The sequence below is a fragment of the Chlamydotis macqueenii genome, chromosome 5 (genome assembly GCF_036417535.1).
Source record: "Chlamydotis macqueenii isolate bChlMac1 chromosome 5, bChlMac1.mat, whole genome shotgun sequence".
Taxonomy (NCBI): domain Eukaryota; kingdom Metazoa; phylum Chordata; class Aves; order Otidiformes; family Otididae; genus Chlamydotis; species Chlamydotis macqueenii.
Genome location: NC_141560.1, coordinates 16,989,271 through 17,001,474, shown reverse-complemented (window position 1 = coordinate 17,001,474; position 12,204 = coordinate 16,989,271).

The window sequence follows — 12,204 nt, the reverse complement described above, 5'->3', positions numbered from 1 at the left end:
TAAATATTTAAAAAATATTTCGGATGTGACTACAGTGTTCTACACTGCAAATTACTTCTACAAACTCTGAAAAACAGAGTTTTGCCATGTAACTTACGCCTTGTTTTCCCAGGAAATTTTTTAGAAAAATATATTTGTCTCGTTATGTAGAATGAAAATCAGACAAAACCAGTCTATCTTTAAGAGACTGCCTTAAGCCAAACTCATCAGAATAAATCAGGATTAACTCCACTGACGTAGAGATTGCACAAAGCTGGTCTAAGGCAAGGCAGAATCTGGGACTTTTGCCCACTCATTCATCTAACCAAGTGCAAAATACAGTCTTGAAATAAATAGCCATAGCGTAACAGGGAACTACAAAGTAATGACACCTAGTCAAGGTGAGCTATTTTCACATGTGTGAAGAAAAACAAAAGATCCTAATGTTAATGTGGCACAAGTAGCTCTTTGTCAAGCAAATATGATTTCAGGGATACTATTATTGAAAGGTGGTTGTGCTCAAAGAAACCCAGAGTTAAGTGTTTTTATCTTGCTCTTTGGTTCACTTACAGAAATGTTCATTTGGGGAAAAAATGAGACACACAGTCCAGATTTTAATGGTATCTGTGATAATATCTCTTGCCTGGTCAGCTCTTCCCTTGATAAATTGTGTTTGTGGATTATTGGAGAGCTGGGCTTCAGATACTCTCACGGCAAGTGTAAAAAACCTATCTAGTTCATTTTAGTATCAATAAAACATCTGGAGCTTAGTATAGAAGCAACAGGCGAAGCATTTCTGTGAGCGTGAAGGAGTATACTGGTGTGACCATGAAGAAACTGGAATGATTTAGACATTGGAAATTTTTTCCAATGAGCCAGATCGGCACTCCACTGCCAAAAGCAACCTCAGAAAGAAGGTCAAAGTTCTGTGAAAACCTAGATAAATATTGTTATTGCATCCTAATATATGGCTGCATCAAGAGGGCCAGCGTCTAGCTCAGCAAGAGATCAAGGCTGAGGTTCTAACCTCAGTATCTGTGCAGAGCGAGGTGCCGCAGCTGGTAAGGTACTTCTGTCGAGTGCCTGGCGTGTGCTGTGGTTTCTGGTAAGTCGATGTGAAATTTCTGTGTTACTGCCCATAGTTACCAAGCCCTGAAAAGATTATGGGGCTCAGGACTGAAAAGACAATGTCACTGTGAGGAATGCTTGCCTTTCATAATTTCATTTCACTTTTCGTCCTTCGGCTATAGGTTGTTTATTACTGCATTCAGGTCATTCTTCTGATCACATGCCATCGGATTTCCTGTTCTTTTCTACTTTACTGCCCAGCAAATGCTGAAGCAGGTTTGTCACTGCTGTCTCCTGCCTGAAAATACCATGTTTCATTGTCAAATAGCACACAGATGAAACAGTTGTTCTGTGCTTAAAAATACAGTATTTCACACAAGTTGCAGTTTCTGAGCAAAGTTAATACACTGTCTCTCATCTGTCCAGCAAAATGTTTGGAGAGGACTGGACACATCTTACAGAAGGCCTCAGGCACACTTTAGCATCAGACATTGCTTGTGCAAATTTGCACATGCAAATGCACTTTTCAAGCATATAATGCAAATATGCTCATCATTCATCTTTCCATCAAAGCAATGTATGAACTTCTCTCCCATACGACAATGTTGAATTGCATCTTATGGAAAAATCTTGAATGGCCATAATCTTTGGAGATGCATTTTCCCATTGTAATTTAAACAGGATGTTCAAGACAACCAGGCCTGCAAGAATCCTTTTGTTTTAGCAGTGGCACGCACATGGATAAATAAGATGAAAAGATGGATTACATGGCCCATCACTAAAGTAGTAAGTGACTCAGCAATCTAGAAAACACATGGCAACTATTAACTACTCCTTTTAAGTTAAGGATCTGTAACAGCAAATTATGATCATTGTATAATTTGTGATTTGGCATATGGGAAAGTCGGTTTTATTTGATTGCCATTTATTCAGAGTTCAGCTGAATTTCACAGTTGCCTGATTCAGGCTGTGGGAGTTAGTCCTGAAAAGGTATGTTGATGTGAGTACTGAGACATTTGGGTGCCAAGTCACAGAGTACTTTTGGCAGTCAGGTGGTGTGCTATTTTCTTTTGAGATAATAGGTCACGTTCTGTACTTGGTGCAACACAGATGGGCTGTAATGACTTAATCGGGAGGCAGTGAAAGCCCTGAATGTTATGCCTCCTCTCAAGTGCATGGCAGCCAGGGAACAGAGTAAAATGTGCAGCTTATTGTGGTTGTGAATATTTTTTTCTCCCTTTTTCTTCCCTGTTAACTCTTGCTTTATTTTCAGTGAGATTTCCAGTGTCTGGATTCTGCAGGATTGGATAGGGAAGGGGATAACTTGACTTCAGCTCCAGCCTTGTGAGCCAGTTGGTGCAGGGTTGGGGTACCTACTCGCCCCTGATGGACTGCAGTCTGTGCTGCTAAGAGCTATTACCTTGACTGCAAGGCGTTTCTGCTTTTTGTGTAGTGACCCACTTCTGTGGCAAGTAACATAGGCACTGAGGTACTGTTCCAGCCACAGTGCTATGCCTGCCCTGGCAGCAAAGAATGAGGTCCTTTCCTCTGGGAGTTATCCCTGCTTCAAAGAGATACCCTTGGATGCTGCAGAGTCAGCTGTAGCATTAGAGACAGGGATTGGAAAATTTTGCTTTTGATCGTATTCAGTCACAGAGAAAGGGCTTTCTGCAACAACAGCAGTCTCTCTAAAAGAGCATTAGGCCTAACTGCTGACTGGACATTGCAGAGCACCAGCTCTTCCCCATCTCTTCTCGGGATAGTGCAATTCCTGTGCAACATGACAGTGTTGCGATTGGCAGATGTCACTGCTGCCACTCTCTCTGAGAGGTTGTGGGAGCGTACTTGGCTCAGATGGGCCACCAGATACCCCGTGGGAGACGTGAAGGGACTGAATTGGGAGAGTGGTGAGCTGCCTTCCAGAGGGCTCTGCCTTCCTAACACAGATAGGTTTCAGACTCAAAGGACAGAGCAAACACAAAAGTCCTTGTTTATAGGCACATCCCAGACCATTCAGCACTCAATAAGAGAGTCCTGCATCTTCAAGCATACACAAATACTACTGATTTGGGTGTTAGGAACATCACAGGAATACGAACCTCACAATGCACTAAGCATTCACTGCAAATTTGAGATTGCAAAAATTAAAGTTAACATTACAGCAGCTTTACCGTGCACCTTAACAGTTAGAAGTAAAGCATGTCCTCTAGGACTAGCAAAAACATTCTGGAAACAATAAAGTGATATAGGCTTGTATTTTTAGGCCTGAGTGAAAATTACTGCTAATTTTAGAGAACTCACTGTATGCGTAGAGTAGACAGTTCATTAATAAACATGTAAGTGTTAGAACAAAGTTAACATTCTTTAAATTTTAAGAAATGTTTGTTTCTAGTGATCTCAGATATCAAAGAAGTTTCTTGCTCAGATACATTTTTCTTCTGAAGGCATTAGAGCAAGAGAAAAATAAAATATCTTAGAATGCTGATTAAGATCTAGAACCATTTAAAACATCACCTCTAGAAAATAGCTGATGTGTATAATTATGTATTATCATCTTTCCCTTTAAAATCTAAATGCTTCATATAAGTCTTGTCTTACCTATTATGTTGCTCCTCTGTTACTTTTCTCAATCAACTATGCTTGAAAATGAGATGAAGATGTCTGTCCCATATAGAAGTTTTTCAACAAATATTTGCTCTTGCAAAGAGTGATAATCTGGTTTGGTCTGTTATACATTAACTCCTTTATAAACACTGGGTGTTGTTTTTCCCATAAATGGCATAATGAGGGAGGGATTTATTCCAGTAAATACGTTACATGTTTCATGAGAAACAAGAGAACAGTAAACTTTTTGCATCCAACCCTTCAGCACCTCGACAGGATTTGGCCCTGCACATCCAATCGCCCATGAGAATTATTTTGCAGGCAGGCACTGGGCTACTCAGTGGTGGAGGCAGTATCCAATCCTGCTCAAAATACCCCCTTTTGTAAAAGAATAGGTCACTACCAAGGCAGGGGGGGAACATGAGGGAGGGAGCAGGTACAGAGCATTTGTAGGGGTGTTGTCAGCTGCCTTGCCCTGCTGACATTCCTGAAAATGTTGTACAGAGCTATGAGAAATAAGAATAAACTTTTTAAACTTTCAGTTGGTCTTGCTTGGACAGATTTGACAGGCCAGTTTTGGATTCTGAGCATTATTAGTTGGGCAAAGCACATTCTTTAAGACAGACAGTTTACTCAGCAGTTTCTGTAGTCTGGGCATGATCTAAACTCTTCACTATTTTGATCATTGGTCTAATTCCAAATAAAATATAAGCATGAAACTACTTATCTTCCCCTCATGCTCCTAAATTACATTTCAAAATACTCTGAAAAGAAACAGAACATTTCATTCTAGTTTGAATTGTAGAAGAAAAAGAATTTGTCCTTAAAACTTGAGATAAGGAGACTAGTCTCTATTTTTCAATTGAACTGAAAAAAAAAAAATTATTACATACAGTCCAGAAGACTGGGCATTTTTTTTTTTTACTTCGTAGTCTATATTTATTTCTGATTAATTCAGTTGGATTTGAAATTAAAATTTCCTCTCGTTACATTCCTTCCGTTGCATGGAAGAAATTTGCATCTGATATGGTCGAATAAAGCTGCATTGCTACAATGTGCTTCTGAATCTGTGCATCTTCTGGAGACTGCTGTACTGTGGTTGTATTGTACAACATGAGACAAGGGAAACCTGATGCATAGAAACCATACCCAGCTTTTGTGCTTAGCAAAATTAACATTGTTATTAGCAACAATAATAGCAATGAAGCTTCTTCCAAGCTATTGCACCAGGACCCTGACACACATGATCATTAGTGAAAGCCCTGCCTGAGTTCAGATGCAACAATACTGATATTTAATATTCAAAAGCCAAAGTCTTGTTTATAGATGTAGTGAAAAGAAGGGTTTGAAGAAATCTTGAAGTCTTTGAATCTGTCAGTTAAATCTTTTCTGGAATACAAAACCCACATCAATTCTATTTTATTTGTAAGAAGAAGGAGGCTACTATGAAACATATTGGCCGTGGACAGAGTTCTGAGGGAATTATCTTCCTCTGTAGTTAATCACTAAGCCCTTGCTAGGTTTTCATGCTGGGTAACACCTTGCTGAGGGTATCCTCCACACACTATTGGGAGTAACGTATTCCTCCCACGAGATACTATTTATATTGTCAGTCACCCCTTGGATTCAACAGAGCTTTCTGAGCAGTAAAACACCACACAGCATATGGGTAACACTCTGCCAAACTATACATATTCACAGAGTGATTTATGGAGAGAGGATCGCCAATACGTCACACTGACAAAAGTGCACTTTTCCACAGTTTAAGACAAAACTGCCCCGGAGGCCAGAACAAGCAAGGGCAATTTACGTGTGCTGCTGCCCAGTGGCGTCTCTGCTGGGAGCTCGTGCCAGCAGAGTGCTGAGGCTGAGCAATAGGCAACTGATATGTCAGCAGTTAAGCTAAACACCGTCTGTTCTCTAATAGACAAGTGGTTTTGGATGCATATGCAACTCTGCAAAACTTGGCAGTGATTATGCAGTCCAGGTTCTCACCAGTCTGTTTGTCAAAGTCTCTGTGACTCTTGGGTACCTGGGGGTAGATACTGCAGAGGCAGGCTCGGACACTTTTTCCAAATATTCGAATGATTTCTGTTATAAACCCCTTTCATCCTTTTGCAGTTTTTCTTATGGGGCTGGCAACAACCTCTACTTCAGCAGCTGCTTTTTCTCTTTCTTACATTCCCCAGTCTGGTTTAGGAAACCTTCAGTGAGCAACCAGTCGTCTTAATGTTTGGTTTGTTTTGGGCTTAGGCTCCTGTGCTAACTATGGCTCCTTCCAATGACAAGCTCCTTGGTACAGCAACAGTGCTTGCTTAGGTAATGCCACTGTTTTACATGCCGTGCCCCATTTTAGCAATGTTTGTAACTACCACAGCTGAGCTTCAAGGTGGGCTGTGAGCTATGATGGGCATGATTGCCATACCAAGAGAGCAGGTTCTGGGGCGGAAACTGGTGGTGGTTTTAAAGTCTATCTGTACCAAGTTCCCAGAAAGAGATTTTTTTTTTTTTGGAACTGAATTTCTTGCCTTATTCAAACAAGATAGTAACCAAATAGAGACATTTCACTCAAGGCCCTGAGAATTTTTGTGCCCAGCTAGTGGCTACTCATTTGGTTCCGGATATTTACCTCTGTCTTGATGGAGCTAGTTGAGATCAGCCAGAAATGCTGTCCAGGCTGGAGTCTGATGATAAGAATTAAGGTAAGAAGTGTTAATTTAGGAATATATTTGTGCTGAATGTGATCTAACCTCTTCAACTTTCCTTAGACTAAACAAAATACCAGTGTACCAGGAGTAGTGCAGGAGATACACAGAGATGGTTTTCAAGGATCTGTATTTCTTCCGAAGTTTCACTGTGAAATTACTCACAACACATAAACTAGCATGCTCTAACAGTTACAAAAGAGCTCTTTATGCAGTCTTTTGAACATACTGAGTTTGTCAACTAGATGATTCATCAAGGTGACTGCTGCTTCTCCCACTCAAAGAGTGCACATCATCATTGTCATCAGCTGGATGCAAGCACCCTGATGGCTCCATACCTGCACTGTCTATAAGCCTGACCCTTTTTGTAGAGAACTAGGCCCATGCAATTGTTCATATGGGATGGTTCCTGTAGGGAAAGCGTCTTTGAAAGGTGTGTACTCCTGCATCTCACCTGGGGTGGGTTGGGTCTGTTACTATACTAATGAACAAAGCAGTAAAGCTGTAGTATTTCATATCCTAGGGCTGAAGTATCGGTTTTATTTTCAACTTCTCAGTCAAGCACTGTCTAATTGTCCTTGAATACACAAATAAAATGATAGGTGTCTGTTAATAGGAGATCTTACTATGGAAGCTTTCACAGGGAATGCAGAAATGGTGAAACATTGTAATAGTGTGTCCGGAGAACTATCAGTTTTCAGTAACAGGTAAAACAATCATCCATGAGGTGTGATGGAAGGAGCATGAATCCTGCTTTATTCCAGGGAGTGGAGTAAATGACCTGTTAAATTCACTCCCAGACTTGTTTTCTGTGATTCTCTGACTCAGCAAAGTAATGTTTTCATTCTCAGTAATGTATTTGGCCTGTGTTTTTACGCCCAAGGCAAGAGCTGCAGCGGGGGGATCTGGTGTTTGCCTAGTCCCCGTGGAGCCAGCAGGTGTCATCAGAACCTTTATTTCTCTGATGGGAAGAAGGAACAGTTTGTATGTTTGTGCATCTGCCCTCCTCTGTGCCTTGCTACGTCTGTATCATGAGGCAGGACTTAAGCAGGCAGGAGACACAAACTTAAACAACTGGCACTAGAGGATACTTCTGTTCTCTGGGGAGGGCATCTCAAAGTTTCTCCAGTAGATGTGAAATTCAAGTGCATTTCTATTTTAAATTCCTGAAAAAAAAACAACTTTAAAAGCAGAAATTACAAAGCGTCTAAGAGATTGGTATGTCTAAGGGGAAAAAAAAGTTATTATTGCATCTTCAAAGTGGCAAAAAGTATAGACATCAATGATTTCTGATCACCTGAACTTGGGTTATGATGTATTTTCCCACTACTCCATACCCAAATTCCCTCTTTACATGCACTGCGCATGCATCGCCTTACTGCTGCGATAATCAAGTTGAGTTCTGTGACTTGCGCTCTTTGACTGTCTGGCCTGAAGCAATTAACCAATGCGTTGAAGAAATCTCTGCACTTTGTCCTTCATAAAAGACAAGAAAAAGATGCCCACCTGCACATGTGAAACATGCTAAGATTTACTAAGTACCAAATGAGTGCACGTTAGTGTTAGCCACACTGCCCAGAGTGGGTGGCAGAGCCCTGCGTTGTGGGGTTGGGTTTGTTTGTACCTGGTTTTCAATGAGACAAGTCAGTATCCATCTGCTTCTTTTCATTCCTGCATGCTGGTCTTGGGACCAGTCCCTTCTTTAGATTTTAAAGACAATATATGAGTTTACCTGAAAACAATAAAAGTAAAGTGGAGAAGTAAGAGCAAATTAAAAAAAAAATTTAAGGAGACATTAACATTTTCTTCAAATACTATATGAATTTGTCATATGGCAACAGCATGGTTCTTGTGAGTTTGAGTTAAAAGGATAATAAATTACAGGCTGCTACATACAAGAGACATCCATATGATCAGTCTCAAATGTGAGGGCAGAGACGTTGGATACTTGTGTCTATCACTCGATTGTATATATAATATTGATTTTCAAGAAACAGACATATTTACTAAAATCCACTGTCAGTTGAAAATTTATAACAAATATGTCCATTGTTTCTTTCCCATGACAAAAAAAAAATATTTAGACAATGAAACAGTTAAATGGACAGCAACCCCTGCCTATGAGCTGTATGGGGACTCACACATGGTTTTCTTTATGTTTGACAAGAAGATTGCATTTAATATGTGGGCAGTGCCAGATGTGAGGTGTTAATTATTCATTTCCTTGATTTAAGCACTAATGTCACTTAGCAACCTTACTCATCTCTGAAATGGAACTTTTTAAAGATGCATATACATTGCTAGTGAGAATACCATTTATATTAGAAAAAATATTTGGAAAATGGAGCAAATGCATGAATGTCTTTCATTCCTGATGGGAACCAGGTGAAAAGTTTATCATTCTTTTAAGAGGTTTCCTTTAGACCACTACAGCACTTGGTTGCTCTTCCCAGTTCTTGATATTTTCTGGCTAAAGTGCCATCCCACTTTCCAACTGTGACTCAGAGAATTTTTAGCTTGCTTTTTTAAAGGAAATTCCGGTTATGCTTTCTCTTTCTCATTCTCTCTCTCTCTCTCTCTCACCTTCTTTCCATTCCATTTTATATATTTTGAAAGTATTCATTTTGCATCCAATCTGACAAAATTATAAAGGTCTGAAACATACCAAATTCATACAGATTTACTGAAGCTGAATGACTTGGTCTAGGACAGAGACACTTTTAGAGCCTGCACTGTGGGAGGAGCTGAAGAGCTTTTCTTTGCTAGATGGCAGAGAATCCACACCAGAGCAGCTATGGCAACCAGGTTTCACTGATTCTGTAGTGCAGATAACTATTTGTATACAAAAAGTAGTGCATAGGCTTGCTTTTGGATATTTATTTTTATGCTGGTAGGTTAGGCCCATGAATGTGTTGGAGGTAAATGAAACCTTAGTATTCACTTGCTGGATAATAAAGAGTAGCAAGAGATGTTCATGCTGAGCAGTAACAACACCTAGAGGATGATGGGACAGCTGGAAGGAGGGGAGAAGAAAAAGAAGACAATCAAGGTAGCAGGAAGCTGAGACTGTATTGATCAGTGCTCAGAAATAGTAACTGTCCTTGGAGACACTTGAAACCTGGCCCAAGATTTCATCAGTCCATGAAGCGTAACTGCCCGTTCAAGGCCCATTCTTTGGCTAGTGACAGCATTTTGCCACATGGTTGGCACTGGCAATGCAGTCTCTTGGGACACTGACTCACTTGGAGCAGAAAGTTGTGTTCCCACAGGACGTGGACCATGGGCCAGCTTAAAGCACCTTCACTGTCAGGGCCTTTGTGAAGACTCAGCTGTAGGTTAGTCTGGCTTTCCTGTGCTACAGCCCTAAGCACAATATCAGCACTGCTGTGTATGTCTTTTCTTGGAAAGATTCCTGGTTTCCTACAGTCAGGGTTTTGTGCCAAACTGAAGCATTTAAAAGCCTGTAATACACTGTATTATATATTCCTTTAAAGAGAGTAGTGTCTCCAGTGTGGGAGAAGTCTTACTTCAGACACTTCCTGGGTCTATGGCCAGATCAGAATAAGTCACTGAACACATCGAAGACATCCTTCTTACCTCCCAGAAGGCCTCATCTAGCTTCAGCTGTTCCTTCTTAGTCATTTTTGACTGAAAGCACCTATTTTCCTCCCTGTATAATGACACAATTTTTGGATCCCACTGAAGTCACTGCATACAGAGTGATAGTAACCTTGGTCAGTGGCTGATTATAGAATGAATGTGAGATTTCTGCATCATATAATTTGCCTTTGATGGGGATATTCATTTTTCTTTTTGGCATTGTAACGAGCATGGGAGCATTTGCATTGACAAGAGGTTTAAATTACAATTCACCACCCATTCTTCTTTAGTGACCAATGGTGTCTTCAAGTTCAAGTCGTTGTCCTTCTAGAGGACAGCCAGTCCTGTGGTCAGACTTCTTGTCAGCCAACATTTCTATTTAGTAGAAGATAAATGTAGGGTGTATATGATATTTCAACTACATCTTATTGAGTGAGTGGCTATATTTAACAAGACTTTGCTCTCTCTGACCAAGAGGAAAATAAGTGCTCTTGTGAACACCAGTGCAGTAATAGCGTGAAATTGAGGACTCTATATCAAGACAGTGGTTGAGAACAGACCTTAGCCTTTAGCATCACGATTCATACACTTGTGACCCAAACTCAGATCTTCAGCTTGACCTTAGTTATCTTATAGTTTAGGCACATCATATCCATAATAAGCACTGGAAGATCTAAGCTTGGACTCAAAGATACTCTGCAATCCCTTTCTATAGTAAGAATATAGTCATTGGACCTACTTTGATACTTGTGGGAGGTCAGACTCAGTGGTAATCCACCTTGTCTGTACTCCATACAAGTTGAACTCTGTAGGCAAATGTCTTTGCTTCTAGCAGCTCCAGACGTCAGGTCTCAACTCCTTCTTAGACTTGTACAGGAGTAATGTGGACCGTATGTGACAATATGCTCAGATGCTCAGACTCCTGCTATTGTGTACCAGACTGAATTGTTCTTCCCAGGTAACGTGTAACATGATGGGCTACAAATGAGGGACATCTGCTAGTAGACGCATTGGAAGGACTAAAGAGAACAAGAAAAATAGAGAACAGGTATTTTTCATCTGAAGAGAGAAACCTATAAGATGCAGACCATTACAATAATAAAGAGAGGAAAATTAACAGTCTTTTCAGTGTGGATATGTTTTATCATTGTATCAGTAAAATTTAACTGACATAGGGCTGTCTACATGAGGAAATAATGCAGTGGAACTGTGATGGGAAAATGTTACTACCCTAAATCCTCGTGTGGACTTTCATTCTAACTTCTTAATTGGTGACAACTTTAAAAGGATGTCTTATACCAGAACAAAAGTTTCTGTACAAAACACTTTCACTCTAGAACTATATTGCTTTAAACTAATCCTTTAGATCATAGCAGAACTTTGTTCTTGTGTGCATACAATTTTGATGTGAAGGTGGAATTATTCATCAAATACAATTTTTGGAAATCAGTGCAACTGTTTCTGCTGTTTTGACTAAAATTCAACATCTGAATCCTTGCAAAACTCACAGCTTCCACTGCTAGCTAGCAACAGAGGAGTAGGTATTGCCTACCCTGTGTCTGTGTGACTCCCATACTTACCTGACTTCCAGAGTGGCTCTTACCCAAGGTGTGCTCAGACCAGCCATGGTCTGATGGGTTTTGACTTCTCACTGAGAGCTGAGCCAGTGCGAGACCCCTTGTAGGAGCATTTATACTGGTACAGCTGTGCTTACAGCAGCACAGCTTGTGCTGCTCAGGGGAAGTGGCATAAACAGTCTCCATATGAAGCAGTTGTATAATGACATAACTGTATTGTTTCATTAAGCAGGCTGTGGCTTTAACTGTCCTAGCTCAGACGAAGACCAATTTAGCAATTAATTATGCACATGCTACAGCTTATGTTGGTAACAGCCCATCTAGTTCAAGTAGATGTGACAGACACAGGTGTTGAGGGCAGTCTGCAGCATGATACTGAAAGCCTGCAAGCACACACGCTCTAGCAGATGAGGTTGCAAAAGCAAAACTTGAAGCCAGGCTGGAAATTTGGTCCTAAACACTCAAGAAATCTCTTTTTCAGTTCTGCTGAAAAGAAAAATAAGCCATTCAATGGAGTCTTTGCCCGGAGCTTTATCTCCTAGTTTAAAATCAAGCACTAGGGCATAGGGGTGGAAGAAATATGCAAAGTCAGCATGCTTGCTGCATAGCAAACATGAGGGTTATCTTACATTTACCCTGAGAAACTGGAAAACAGATACAAGCTAGTGAAA